This window comes from Hordeum vulgare, chromosome 7H, assembly GCF_904849725.1.
Source record: "Hordeum vulgare subsp. vulgare chromosome 7H, MorexV3_pseudomolecules_assembly, whole genome shotgun sequence".
Classification (NCBI taxonomy): domain Eukaryota; kingdom Viridiplantae; phylum Streptophyta; class Magnoliopsida; order Poales; family Poaceae; genus Hordeum; species Hordeum vulgare.
This window is the reverse complement of record NC_058524.1, coordinates 428,781,910-428,795,746: the sequence shown is the minus strand read 5'-3', so window position 1 is coordinate 428,795,746 and position 13,837 is coordinate 428,781,910.

The following is a 13,837-nucleotide window of genomic DNA, read 5'->3' as shown; positions in this document are numbered from 1 at the left end:
AATATTTCATGACACTAATTGATGACTCCACTAGATACTGCCGAGTGTATCTTCTCAAATCTAAGGATGAGGCTTTGAATTTTCTCAAGATCTATAAAGCTGAAGCAGAAAACCAACTTGATCGAAAGATCAAGAGGCTTAGGTCCGATCGTGGTGGAGAGTATTTCTCAAATGAATTTGATTCTTTCTGTGCGGAACCTGGTATAATCCATGAGAGGATGCCTCCCTATTCACCTCAATCAAATGGGATAGCCGAAAGAAAGAACCATACTCTAACTGATTTGGTTAACGCCATGTTAGACACATCGGGTCTCTCCAAGGCATGGTGGGGGAAGGAAATATTAACTGCATGTGTTAGGGCATATTTATGCCTAAGTAATTTTGGTGATTGATGACACTACCTTAAAGGACTAATCGTGTGCATTAAGCTTTCAGGTAATACATAACAACGGCACAAGACGATTCGGCACCCTCCGTGGAACAGAAGCATGGTGTCCTCTACGATTCTCTTTGGTGGTTTTTGAGTCGTAGGAACGCCGTACTATTAAGAGGGAATCCATAGTAGAAAGGTTTGGGTGGAATCAATTTTGCACGCACACACTTTATCTCCATCCCCTTTCCCTGCAACTTTGGAGCTATTCCCATCTCTGGTTTACATCATCTTGCAAAAAGGTCTCGTAGCGGTCGTACCGCTGTCCCTAGCGGTAGTACCGCTAGAGCTGACGGCAGTACCGCTGAGCTAGCGGTAGTACTGCCTGTGGTCAGCAGTAGTACCGCTCCAGGACTTTAGTACCGCCTTCCTTGCGGCTATACTTCGTCAGACTTTTTGCGAAGACTTTCTTGGCGGTGGTTGGCCTGGTAGTGTCTTTGCACTACCATGGGCTCAGCGGTAGTACCGCTGCAGCCAGCGGTAGTGCGAGCGGTAGTACCGCTGGAGTGGCAGCGGTAGTACCGCTGGGCTCGTGCTGTGAGTGGGAAAACAGTTGGATTTCCCACCCCCGCTATATAAAGGGTTCTTCTTGCTCAAGAACCCTACCTTTGACCCTCCCAAGCTCCATTGTTGCTCCCTAAGCTCAGAAGTGCCCGATCTCCCTCCCTAGCCAATCAAACTTGTTGATTTCCTAGGGATTGGTTGAGAAGGCCTAAATCTACACTTCCACCAAGAGAAAATTGATTCCCCCCACTAATCCCTTGTAGATCTTGTTACTCTTGGGTGTTTGAGCACCCTAGACGGTTGAGGTCACCTTGGAGCCACATTCCATTGTGGTGAAGCTCCGTGATCTTGTTGGGAGCCTCCACGCTTTGTGTGGACTTTCCCCAACCTTGTTTGTAAAGGTTCGATCGCCGCCTTCAAGGGCCCCTATAGTGGAATGACGGTACCTTGCATTGTGTGAGGGCGTGACGAGAATACAGTGGCCCTAGTGGCTTATTGGGGAGCATTGTGCCTCCACACCGCTCCAACGGAGATGTACTTCCTGTCAAAGGGAAGGAACTTCGGTAACACACCCTTGTCTTCATTGGTTCCACTTGCGGTTATCTCTAATCTTTACATTGTGTATGCTTTTGTTGTTGACCATCTCTTACTTGCCTTAGTGCATATAGTTGGTAGCATCATATAGGTTCACCTCCTTGTTGTCATTTTAGAGAACCTTTATGTTGCTAGCCGTAACTTGTTAAGATAAATTAAAAAGTGGTCGTTGCCTATTCACCCCCCTCTAGTCAACCATATCGATCCTTTCAATTGGTATCAAAGCCACGTATATTTATTAAGGGTTTCACCACCCGGAGAGTATGGAAGATGATGAGGGAGTTCCCCATGGGCAACCCGAGGCCATGGCCTTGACTTCGGTCACAAGGGATGACTTGAATACAGCTATGGCCGCTCTCAAGACGTCCTTGACGAATGAAGTCAACACCATGCTTAAAGAGTTAACTGAGGGAATTAAAGGTTCACCCGAACCGGCGTTGGTGGTTAAACCCGCCAACACAGATTCGGAGGCCAATTCATGTAAGGAAGCGGCTAAAGGTATGCGACCTTCTTCCCCTCTCGAAAATGATGGGACTGGAATCTATGCCTTAGTTCCACCTCCCATGGTCTATGGAGGACCTGTTCCCACACCGCGTCTTAACCCCGTTGGTCCTCTTCCTAAGCTTGTTAAGGGTGATTTTTCTAACTGGGTGTTTTCTATTAAGTCTCATTTGAATCACAGCTCAACAAATTTATGGAGAATCATCGAGCAAGGCTACTATCCTCATGACCCAAGCAACCTCACTCCAAGAGAAGAAGCGGACAATCAATATAATCACTCCGCATTGTTTATTCTACAGTCCACAGTTCCTCCTGAAGACCTTCCTCACTTGCGCCCCTTCACTCTGGCTAAGGACTGTTGGGAGCACATTATGGTGTTGTACAAGGGAAGCTCAAGCATTCAACGGTCCAACTATGAAGTGGTACTTGATAAGGCCGATGAGTTTGTGATGAAGGAAGATGAGGACCCTCGTGATCTCTCTCGAAGGGTGACTGCTATTGCTGTTGCTCTCAAGGATCATGGGAGCAAGGATGTGGATGACACATGGATCAAGGGCAAGTTTCTCAAGGCCATCATGCCTTTCAACAAAGCCATGTCATCAGTCATTCGCCAACGACCAGATTTTCACTCCTTGTCTTCCAGTGAGGTGTTGGATGAATTCATTGCAATGTAATCATGAACGAGACCGCTGACAATGCACTTGCTCGCGTTCGGTCAAAGACAGCTTCACCCAACCTTGCTTTAAAGGCAAAGGCTGCTTCTGAAGAAGAAGAAGAGGATGAGGAAGAGGAGAGCTGCCATGAAGGCACTAAGTATGCTTATCATGAGCACATGGCTCTTGCGTCAAGGCAATTCTGGGGCAACAAGAGGAACTCAAGACCCAACTTCACCAAGAACAACTCAAGTGGGTTCAAATCCAAGCAACGAGTGAGGACATGCTATAACTGCGGTAATGTGAGTCACTTCGTGGCATAATGTCCCTATGAGAAGAGGGAAGACAACGGGGGCAAGCTCATTCGCAAAGACAAAACCAAGTCATTCCCAAACAAGAACAACTTTGTCAAGTAACCCCACCTAAAGGGTATGGTGGCACTTGAAGAGTACCCCTCCGATGATGATGACAATGACAATATGGTGGCAACTGCGACTGTCGCCATTGCCACCCCTTCTCCCAAGAATGTGTCTCCCTTCAACGCCCAACGATAACCACATCGCCAAGTGCCTCATGGCCAAAGGTATCGATCAGGTAACACCCAACATTAAGACCAACATCACTACTGCTCCTTCATTGTTGAATTGTGTTAATGATAGTGATGTTGTGGAACTTAATGAGCATGATCTTGACAAATTTCTGTGTACAATCAAAGGAGAACCCAAGAAGCACTTTGTTGCTCTTTTGGAACAACTGGGTGAGGCTAATGACCTCATCGAGTCTCATGAGGAGACCATCTCCGAGCTGCAAGGACATAGTCGTGACTATGCCGATGAGATTGCTGAACTATCTATTGCACTAGAGAAAGAGTGCACTCTTTGTTTGACTCTTGAGGAGTCATACAACGATGACTGTGCTAAATTGCAAAAGGAACTAGATCATGCTACTATTCTTACTCGTATTCTTAAGTCTGAAAAGGATGCTCTTGGGGTTGGCCATGACAGACTCAAAGTGGAGTTTGACACACTTGACAAGGCTCACAAGGTCTTGAAAGGTGCTCATTTCTCCCTGAAAGAGTCTCATGATCAACTCCAAGCAAAGCTTACCAAGAAAATCTCTACTTGTCCTCCTTTCGTTTTAATTGATAATGCTTGTACAACTAACCCTTGTTGTGAGCATGTACATCTTGTGGAGGAAAATGCCAAGTTGAAGGATAAACTTGAGAAGGGCCTTGTGTCATGCATCCAAGGTGAGAAGAACCTGAACGACATCTTGAGCAATCAAAAGGGTGTGGTAGGAAAGGATGTACTTGGACTTACATCCAAGTCAAAAAGAAAAAGGAAGAACAGGAACAAACGATCCCCTACCCTCATGGACATCTTTGTCAAAAGAGGGCGAAGCGACTCAGGAGGTGAACAGGAACAAGGTGGAGAATGGTAGCATCAGGAAGGGCAAAACCATTCCTACCAACACAGCCGGCAAACGCAATCCTTCCTATGTTTTATGTCGTGCTGGTGATGGGCATGCTTATGCCAGATTTGTTGGTTCTTACTATGAGTCCATTGAATGGGCTATTTGGGTTCCTAAGACCCTTGTCTCTAACATTAAAGGACCCATTCAAAAATGGGTACCTAAAACCAAGCCTTGATCTATTGCAGGAGTTTGCTTCCGATGGGGTGTCATGGTTGCTCGATATTGGAGCAACAAATCATATGACCGGAAGCAAGGACTTAGTGGTGGATGTGCATCCTTCCCCATCTATGCCCACCCATGTCCAATTCGCCGATGCATCATCATCAAAGGTATTGTGATTTGGTAAGGTGGTCATCTCTCAAGAGTTATCTATTGAGAAGGTCATGCTTGTTGAGTCCCTTGCTTACAATTTACTTTCGGTTCGTCAACTTGCAGTTATGGGCTTTTACACATTCTTTAATCTTGATACCGTGGTACTTTTGTGGAGCAAGACTCTTAAAGTAGCCTATGTTGGATATGTCGAAAATGGTCTCTATGTGGTGAACTTCAAAGCGATCCACTAAGACTGTGACTTGTCTAATGGCTAAAGTTGATGTGGGCTAGCTTTGGCATCGCCGACTAGCTCATGTCAATATGAGATCTTTGCAAAGTCTCCTCAAAGGGGACCATATTTATGAACTAACGAAAGTGAGTTTTGCCAGAGATCGTGCTTGCAATGACTCCATTGAAGGCAAGGTTCATGAAACTGCTCATCGTCCAACGACTCTCATTTACACTAAGAGGCCGTTGGAGCTCCTTCATATGGATCTCTTCGGTCCTCCATCATTTGATAGTCTTGGGGACAGAAAGTACTGCTTGGTGATTATTGATGACTACTCAAGATACACGAGGGTATATGATACGTCTCCAACGTATCTATAATTTTTGATGGTTTCATGCTATTATCTTGTCAAACTTTGGATGTTATGCATGCCTTTTATATATTTTTTGGGACTAACTTATTAACTCAGTGCCAAGTGCCAGTTCCTGTTTTTCCATGTTTTGACCCCTTTCAGAGGAGATTTTGAAACGAGTCCAAACGACTCCGGAAGAAAATCCCCGAAAAGATTTTTTCCGGAACAGAAGATCGGGAAGCTGGAGAGCCAAGGCAGGGGAGCCTCAGGGGTCCCACAAGCCCCCACCCCGTGGCCAGGGGGGAGGCCTCGGCCCACAGGCTTGTGGGCCCCCTGGGCGCCCTCTGTCCTAGGGGTTGCGCCTATAAATTCCCTAAAAATCCCAAAAAAATCAAGAGAGCATCGAAAGTACTTTTCCGCCTTCAGATCTCACTTTGCATACAATCTTGAAGGGATTGACAACCCCTTTGAAGCGTTGGGTGCAAGCTTGTTTGTGTTTGCGCAGGTACTCTGGACTTGACGAGACCCTCCTTCTGGATCGATACCTTGGTTCTCAAACTGAGGGAAATACTTACTGCTCCTGTGCTGCATCACCCTTTCCTCTTCAAGGGAAAAACCAACGCAAGCCCAGTCTTCGTCAACGTCTCAATTTCTGGCGCTGTTGTTTGAGAAGTAGCAGAAGGATTTCTGGCGCCGTTGCCGGGGAGGAAGATCAAGTCAAGAACTCATCCAAGTAGGTGTCACAAACTCATCTCTTGCATTTACTTTGTTTGCGAGTTGCCTCTCGTTTTCCTCTCCCCCACTTCACCAATTTACCTTTTTCGTTTGCCTTTTTCGTTCGCCTTTTTGTTCGCCCTTTTCTCGCTTGCTCTTTGTTTTCTTGTGTGCTTGCTTGCTTGCTGAAGTCACCATGAACGAAAACACCAAACTTTGTGACTTCTCGAATACTAATAATAATGATTTTATTAGTACTCCGATTACTCCCGCCACTAGTGCGGAGTCATACGAAATCAATGCCGCTTTGCTGAATCTTGTTATGAAAGAGCAATTCTCTGGCCTTCCTAGTGAAGATGCCGCATCCCATCTCAATACCTTCATTGAGCTTTGCGATATGCAAAAGAAAAAAGATGTGGATAATGACGTGATTAAATTGAAGTTTTTCCTTTCTCGTTGCGAGATCGCGCAAAAACTTGCTTTTCTTCTTTGCCCAAAAATAGTATCGATTGTTGGGATAAGTGCAAAGATGCTTATATATCCAAGTATTTTCCGCTGGCTAAGATCATCTCTCTCCGTAATGATATCATGAATTTCAAGCAACTTGATCATGAACATGTTGCACAATCTTGGGAGTGAATGAAATTAATGATTAGAAATTGTCCCGCTCATGGCTTGAGTCTTTGGATGATTATTCAAATCTTTTACGCTGGCTTGAATTTCGCTTCTAGAAATATCTTGGACTCCGCCTCATGTGGAACGTTCATGGAAATCACGTTAGGGGAATCCACAAAGCTCTTAGACAACATCATGACAAACTACTATCAGTGGCACACTGAAAGGTCACCTACTAGTAAGAAGGTACACGCTATAGAAGAAATTAACTCGTTGAGTGCTAAGATGGATGAGTTAATGAATTTGGTTGCTAGTAGAAGTGCTCCTTTGGATCCTAATGATATGCCCTTGTCTTCTTTGATTGAGAGTAGGAACGCTAGCTTGGACGTTAATTTTGTTGGTAGGAATAACTTTGGCAACAACAATGCTTTTAGAGGAAACTATGTTCCTAGGCCTTTTCCTAGTAACTCCTCTAATAACTTTGGCAACTCCTACAACAATACTTATGGAAATTACAATAGATTACCCTCTGATCTAGAGAGTAATATCAAAGAGTTCATCAACTCTCAAAAGATTTTCAATGCGTCCACAGAGGAAAAGCTACTCAAAATTGACGATTTGGCTAAGAGCGTTGATAGAATGTCTAGTGATGTTGATGCTTTGAAAGTTTGATGTGCTCCTCCCAAAATCAACATGGATGAAACTTTGAAAGCTATGCGTGTTTCCATGATTGAGAGCCAAGAAAGAACCACCCAAATTCGTGCTAAACATGAATGGCTTAAAAAGGCGTGTTCTCGTGATGAGAATCACGAAGATCTTAAAGTGCTTGGTGTGACTCCCATTGAATCTTTGTTTTCTCGTGTCAAACTTAATGATTATGGGGCTGGATATGAATCCACTTTGGTTGAAAAGTGCCCCAATGATTCGGAGTCCATCTATCTTGATGCTAAAAGCATTGAAAGTGGAGTAGAAGATGTTAAAACTTTGAGTAGTAATTAAATTACTACCGTGGATTTCAAGGAATTCAATTATGATAGTTGCTCCTTGATTGAATGCATTTCTTTTATGCAATCCATGTTAAACTCTCCACACGCTTATAGTCAAAACAAGGCCTTTACCGATCATATCGTCGAAGCTATGATAAAATCTCTTGAAGAGAAACTTGAATTGGAAGTCTCTATCCCTAGAAAGCTTCATGATGAGTGGGAACCTACCATCAAAATCAAAATCAAAAACTATGAATGCAATGCTTTGTGTGATTTGGGTGCTAGTGTTTCTGCGATTCCAAAGTCTTTATGTGATGTTCTGGGTTTTAATGAGATTGAAGAGTGTTCTCTTAATTTGCATCTTGGTGATTCTACTGTCAATAAATCCATGGGAAGGATCAATGATGTTCTTACTATTGCAAATAGTAACTATGTACCCGTGGATTTCATTGTGCTTGACATTGATTGCAATCCTACATGCCCTATTATTCTTGGTAGACCTTTCCTAAGGACTATAGGTTCTATAATCGATATGAAGGAAGGGAATATTAGATTTCAATTTCATTTAAGGAAGGGCATGGAACACTTTCCTAGAAATAAAATAATATTGCCTTATGAATCCATGATGAGGGCCACTTATGGTTTGAGCACCAAAGACGACGATACGTGATTCTATCGCTTTTATGCCTAGCTAAGGGCGTTAAACAATAGCGCTTATTGGGAGGCAACCCAATGAATTTATCTTTTTTCTTCCTGTTTTGTTGCGTCCACACTTTCATAATTCTGTTGTGATTGTGTTTTTTGTGTTTGTTTTTGTGTTTGAGCCAAGCAAAACCTTTATGACTAGTCTTGGTAATGGTTGTTTGATCCTGCTGGAAAAAGACAGAAACTTTTCGCTCACGAGATGATTTTTCATTTTTATTCATAAATAGATTTTGAGTTGATTCTTTTTTCTGCTGGTAGATATGCTTTTTGCCCAGGCCGTCGTAATGTTTCAGATTTTTTGAGGTACCAGAAGTATACGAAGTATACAGATTGCTACACACTGGTCTGTTTTTGACAGATTCTGTTTTTGTTGAGTTGGTTGCTTGTTTTGATGAAACTATGGTTAGTATCGAGGGGTACTAGCCATGGCAAAGTGAGAATACAGTAGCCCAACATCAATATAGAGAGAATTCAAGTTTTCTACAGTACCAAAAGAAGTGGTAGTTTGTTTTCTTGTGCTAATGTTATCACGAGTTTCTGTTTAAGTTTTGTGTTGTGAAGTTTTCAAGTTTTGGGTGATGTTCTCATGGAAGACGAGATAAGGAGTGCAAAGAGCTCAAGCTTGGGGATGCCCAAGGCATCCCAAGCCAAATTCAAGGACACCAAAAAGCCTAAGCTTGGGGATGCCCCGGGAAGGCATCGCCTCTTTCGTCTTCAATCCATCGGTAACATTACTTGGAGCTATATTTTTATTCACCACATGATATGTGTTTTGCTTGGAGCGTCCTGTATCTTAGGAGTCTTTTTTCTTGTTGTGTCACAATCATCCTGGCTGCACACCTTTTTAGAGAGAGAGACATGCACTCATCGTGATTTTGCTAGAATGCTCATAGTGCTTCACTTATATCTTTTGAGCTAGATACTTTTGCTCTAGTGCTTCACTTATATCTTTTAGAGCACGGCGGTGCGTGACTTGGTAGTTGGCTTATGATATGAAAGTAGTCCCAAAGGTGATAGGTACCCAAAGAGGATGCAAAAACCTCCATCTTCATGTGCATTGAATAGAAAGAGAAGTTTTGATTCCTCTCAATTAGTTTTGAGACGTGGATTCGGTAATATTAAGAGCTATGTTAGTAGGGTGTTATGAATCTAGAAATACTTGTGTTGAAGTTAGTGATTCCCGTAGCATGCACGTATGGTGAACCGCTATGTTAGGAAGTCGGAGCATAATTGATCTATTGATTGTCATCCTTTGTGTTGAGGTCGGGATCGCGCGATGGTTTACACCTACCAACCCTTCCCCTCGGACTATGCGTTTAGCACTTTGTTTCAATTTCTAATAAAAACTTTCGCAATAAGTATGTGAGTTCTTCATGACTAATGTGAGTCCATGGTATAGATGCGCTTTCACCTTCCACCTTTGCTAGCCTCTCTAGTACCGCGCAATTCTCACCGGTGCACAAACCCACCAAATTCTTTCCTCAAAACAGCCACCATACCTACCTACTATGGCATTTTCATAGCCATTCCGAGATATATTGCCATGCAACTCCCACCGTTCCGTCTCATGACTTGTGTCGTCACTCTCATATTGCCGTTGCATGATCATAAGATAGCTAGCGAGATGTTTCAACGTCATACGCCATGCTAGATCATTGCACATCCCGGTACACTGCCGGAGGCATTTCCTATGGAGTCATCATTGTGATTTTTGAGCTGTGAGTATATAAAAGTGTGATGATCATCATTATTAGAGCATTGTCCCATGTGAGGAATAAAAAAAGGAGGCCAAAGAGCCCAAAACAAAAAAAAAAGAGAAAATAAAAAAAAAGAAAAAAAGAGAGGCCTAAGAGCCCAAATGAAAAAAGAGAAAAGAGAGAAAAAGAGAGAAGGGACAATGCTACTATCTTTTTCCACACTTGTGCTTCATAATAGCACCATGTTCTTCATGATTGAGAGCTTCTTGCTTTGTCACTACCATATGCTAGTGGGAATCTTCATTATATAACTTGGCTTGTATATTCCAATGATGGGCTTCCTCAAAATTGCCCTAGGTCTTCATGAGCAAGCAAGTTGGATGCACACCCACTAGTTCTCCTTTTGAGCTTTCACATACTTATAGCTCTAGTGCATCTCTTGTATGACAATCCCTACTCATTCACATTGATATCTATTAATGGGAATCTCCATAACCCTTTGATATGCCGAGTCAATGTGACCATCTCCTCCTTTTTGTCTCACAACCACCACCACACTCTATTCCACCTATAGTGCTATATCCATGGCTCGCGCTCATGTATTGCGTGATAGTTATAAAAAGTTTGAGAAAGTAAGAGTGCGAAAACAATTACCTGGCCAATACCGGGGTTGTGCATGATTTACATTAGTTGTGTGAGGATGATGGAGCATAGCCAGACTATATGATTTTGTAGGGATAACTTTCATTGGCCTTGTTATTTTCAAAGTTCATTATTACCTTGGTAGTTTGCTTGAAGTATTATTGTTTTCATGTCAATAGCAAACTATTGTTTTGAATCTTACGGATCTGAACATTCATGTCACGTGAAAGAAGTTGCAAAGGACAACTATGCTAGGTAGCATTCCACATCAAAAATTCATTCTTTATCACTTCCCTACTCGAGGACGAGCAGGAGTTAAGCTTGGGGATGCTTGATACATCTCCAACGTATCTATAATTTTTGATGGTTTCATGCTATTATCTTGTCAAACTTTGGATGTTATGCATGCTTTTATATATTTTTTGGGTCTAACTTATTAACTCATTGCCAAGTGCCAGTTCCTGTTTTTTCCATGTTTTTGACCCCTTTCAGAGGAGATTTTGAAACGGAGTCCAAACGGAAGAAAATCCTCGAAAAGATTTTTTTCGGAACGGAAGAAGATCGGGAAGCTTGAGAGCCAAGGCAGGGGAGCCTCAGGGGCCCCACAAGCCCCCACCCTGCAGCGAGGGGGGAGGCCGTGGCCCACAGGCTTGTGGGCCCCCTGGGCGCCCTCTGACCTAGGGGTTGCGCCTATAAATTCCCTAAAAATCCCCAAAAAATTAGGAGATCATTGACAGTACTTCTCCGCCGCCGCAAGCTTCTGTTTCCGCAAGATCCCATTTGGGGCACGTTCTGGTGCCCTGCCGGAGGGGAGATTTGGATACGGAGGGCTTCTTCATCAACACCATGACCTCTCCGATGATGCGTGAGTAGTTCATCATAGACCTACGGGTCCATAGCTAGTAAGTAGATGGCTTCTTCTCTCTCTTGGATCTTCAATACAAAGTTCTCCATGATCTTCATGGAGATCTATCCAATGTAATCTTCTTTTGTGGTGTGTTTGTTGAGATCCGATGAATTGTGGATTTATGATCAGATTATTTATGAATCTTATTTGAGTTTCTTCTGATCTCTCTTATGCATGATTTCATATCCTTGTAATTCTCTTCGAGTTGTGGGTTTTGTCTGGCCAACTAGATCTATGATTCTTGCAATGGGAGAAGTGCTTGGTTTTGGGTTCATACCGTGCGGTGACCTCACCCAGTGACAGAAGGGGTAGCGAGGCACGCATCGTGTTGTTGCCATCAAGGGTAAAAAGATGGGGTTTTCATCATTGGTTTGAGATTATCCCTCTACATCATGTCATCTTGCTTAAGGCGTTACTCTGTTCGTCATGAACTCAATACACTAGATGCATGCTGGATAGTGGTCGGTGTGTGGAGTAATAGTAGTAGATGCAGAAAGTATCGGTCTACTTGTCTCGGACATGATGCCTATATGTATGATCGTTGCCTTAGATATCATCATGACTTTGCGCGGTTCTATCAATTGCTCGACAGTAATTTGTTCACCCACCGTGATATTTGCTATTTTGAGAGAAGCCTCTAGTGAACACTATGGCCCCCAGGGTCTACTCCACACCATATTTTCAGCCTTACACTTTTTACTTCGTTACACTTTCCGCCTTCAGATCTCACTTTGCAAACAATCTTGAAGGGATTGACAACCCCTTTGAAGCGTTGGGTGCAAGCTTGTTTGTGTTTGCGCAGGTACTCTAGACTTGACGAGACCCTCCTTCTGGATCGATACCTTGGTTCTCAAACTGAGGGAAATACTTACTGCTCCCGTGCTGCATCACCCTTTCGTCTTCAAGGGAAAAACCAACGCAAGTCCAGTCTCCGTCAACGTGTCAATTTCTGGCGTTGTTGTTTGAGAAGTAGTAGTATATTTCTTCAAGAGGAAGAGTGAGACTCAACAAACTGTCATCAACTTTGCTAATGAAGCTCAACGTCAACATGAAGCAAAGATTTTGATGATTAGAAGTGACAACGGCACCGAGTTCAAGAACTACACCTTGGATGAGTTTCTAGGTGATGAGGGAATAAAACATCAATATTCAGCATCATATACCCCTCAACAAAATGGTGTGGCAGAAAGAAAGAACTTGACGTTGATGGACGCTACAAGAACAATGATGGCGGAATTCAAATCTCCATATAACTTTTGGGCCGAAGCCATCAACACAGCATGTCATGCGTCCAATCGGCTCTATATCCGCAAAGGCTTGAACAAGACCCCATATGAGATTCTCACCGGAAACAAACCCAATCTCAAGTACTTCCGGGTATTCGGGTGTAAGTGTTTCATTCTCAAGAAAGGTGCACGTTTAGCTAAATTTGATTCTAGAGCACAAGAGGGCATCTTTGTTGGTTATGCTACAAACTCTCGTGCTTACCGTGTCCTCAACAAGTCCACCGAGCTCATTGAGGAGACGTGTAACATGGAGTTTGTTGAAAATAATGGCTCCCAGGTGGAGCAAAGTGGTCTTTGTGATGTAGGTGATGAAATTCCTCCCCAAGCCATAAGAAGAATGGGGATTGGTCAAATACTCCCCATTGAGGAACCCCTTGTGGCCGAAGGAGAACGACAATGCTCTACTAAAGTGGAGCCATCATCCTCACAAGCCCCACACGCTTCCGATGAACAAAGAGAAGACCCTCAACCAGTTGAACAAGCTCAAGGACAAGATCAATTGCTCAAAAATGGTGATGTGTCCCATGATGTACAAGCGCTTACACAAGGTTCCGAATCTGCTCAAGATCACGATCAAGTGCAACTACAAGATCCAGACCAAATAGAAGCACAAGATCAAGATCAAGAGCAACCACAAGAACAAGGACAAACCAGTGGACCTGCTCAAGTCAAAATTCAAGTTGATTAGGATGCTGTCTCTCAATTCCCTTCTGCAGCGCCTAAGAGGGCTACCGATGCCAAGGAAGGATCAAAACGCAAGGGCAAGCAAAGTAATCAAGTCGATGCTCCCCAGTTATCCAATGCAGAACTCTTGGAGCGTCGCGCAACCAAGATTGCGAACAAGCTGAGAGTCAAGTCACATCTTATGAAGAATGTGCTTGGCAGTTTGAAAAGGGGAGTATCCACTCGTCAACAAATTTGGAATTATTGTGAGCATCACGCGTTTGTTTCGTATTGTGAACCTCAACAGGTACAGGAAGCGCTCGATGATGAGGATTGGCTTATGGCCATGCATGAAGAACTCAACAACTTCGAGCGTAATCAAGTCTGGAATTTAGTGCCAAGACCAAAGGAGGAACATAATGTCATCGGGACCAAATGGATCTTCAAAAACAAGCAAGATGCCAATGGGATTGTGATTCGAAACAAGGCAAGATTGGTGTCTCAAGGCTACTCCCAAGTCGAGGGTATCTACTACGGTGAAACATTTGCCCCTGTTGCTTGTCTAGAATCTATT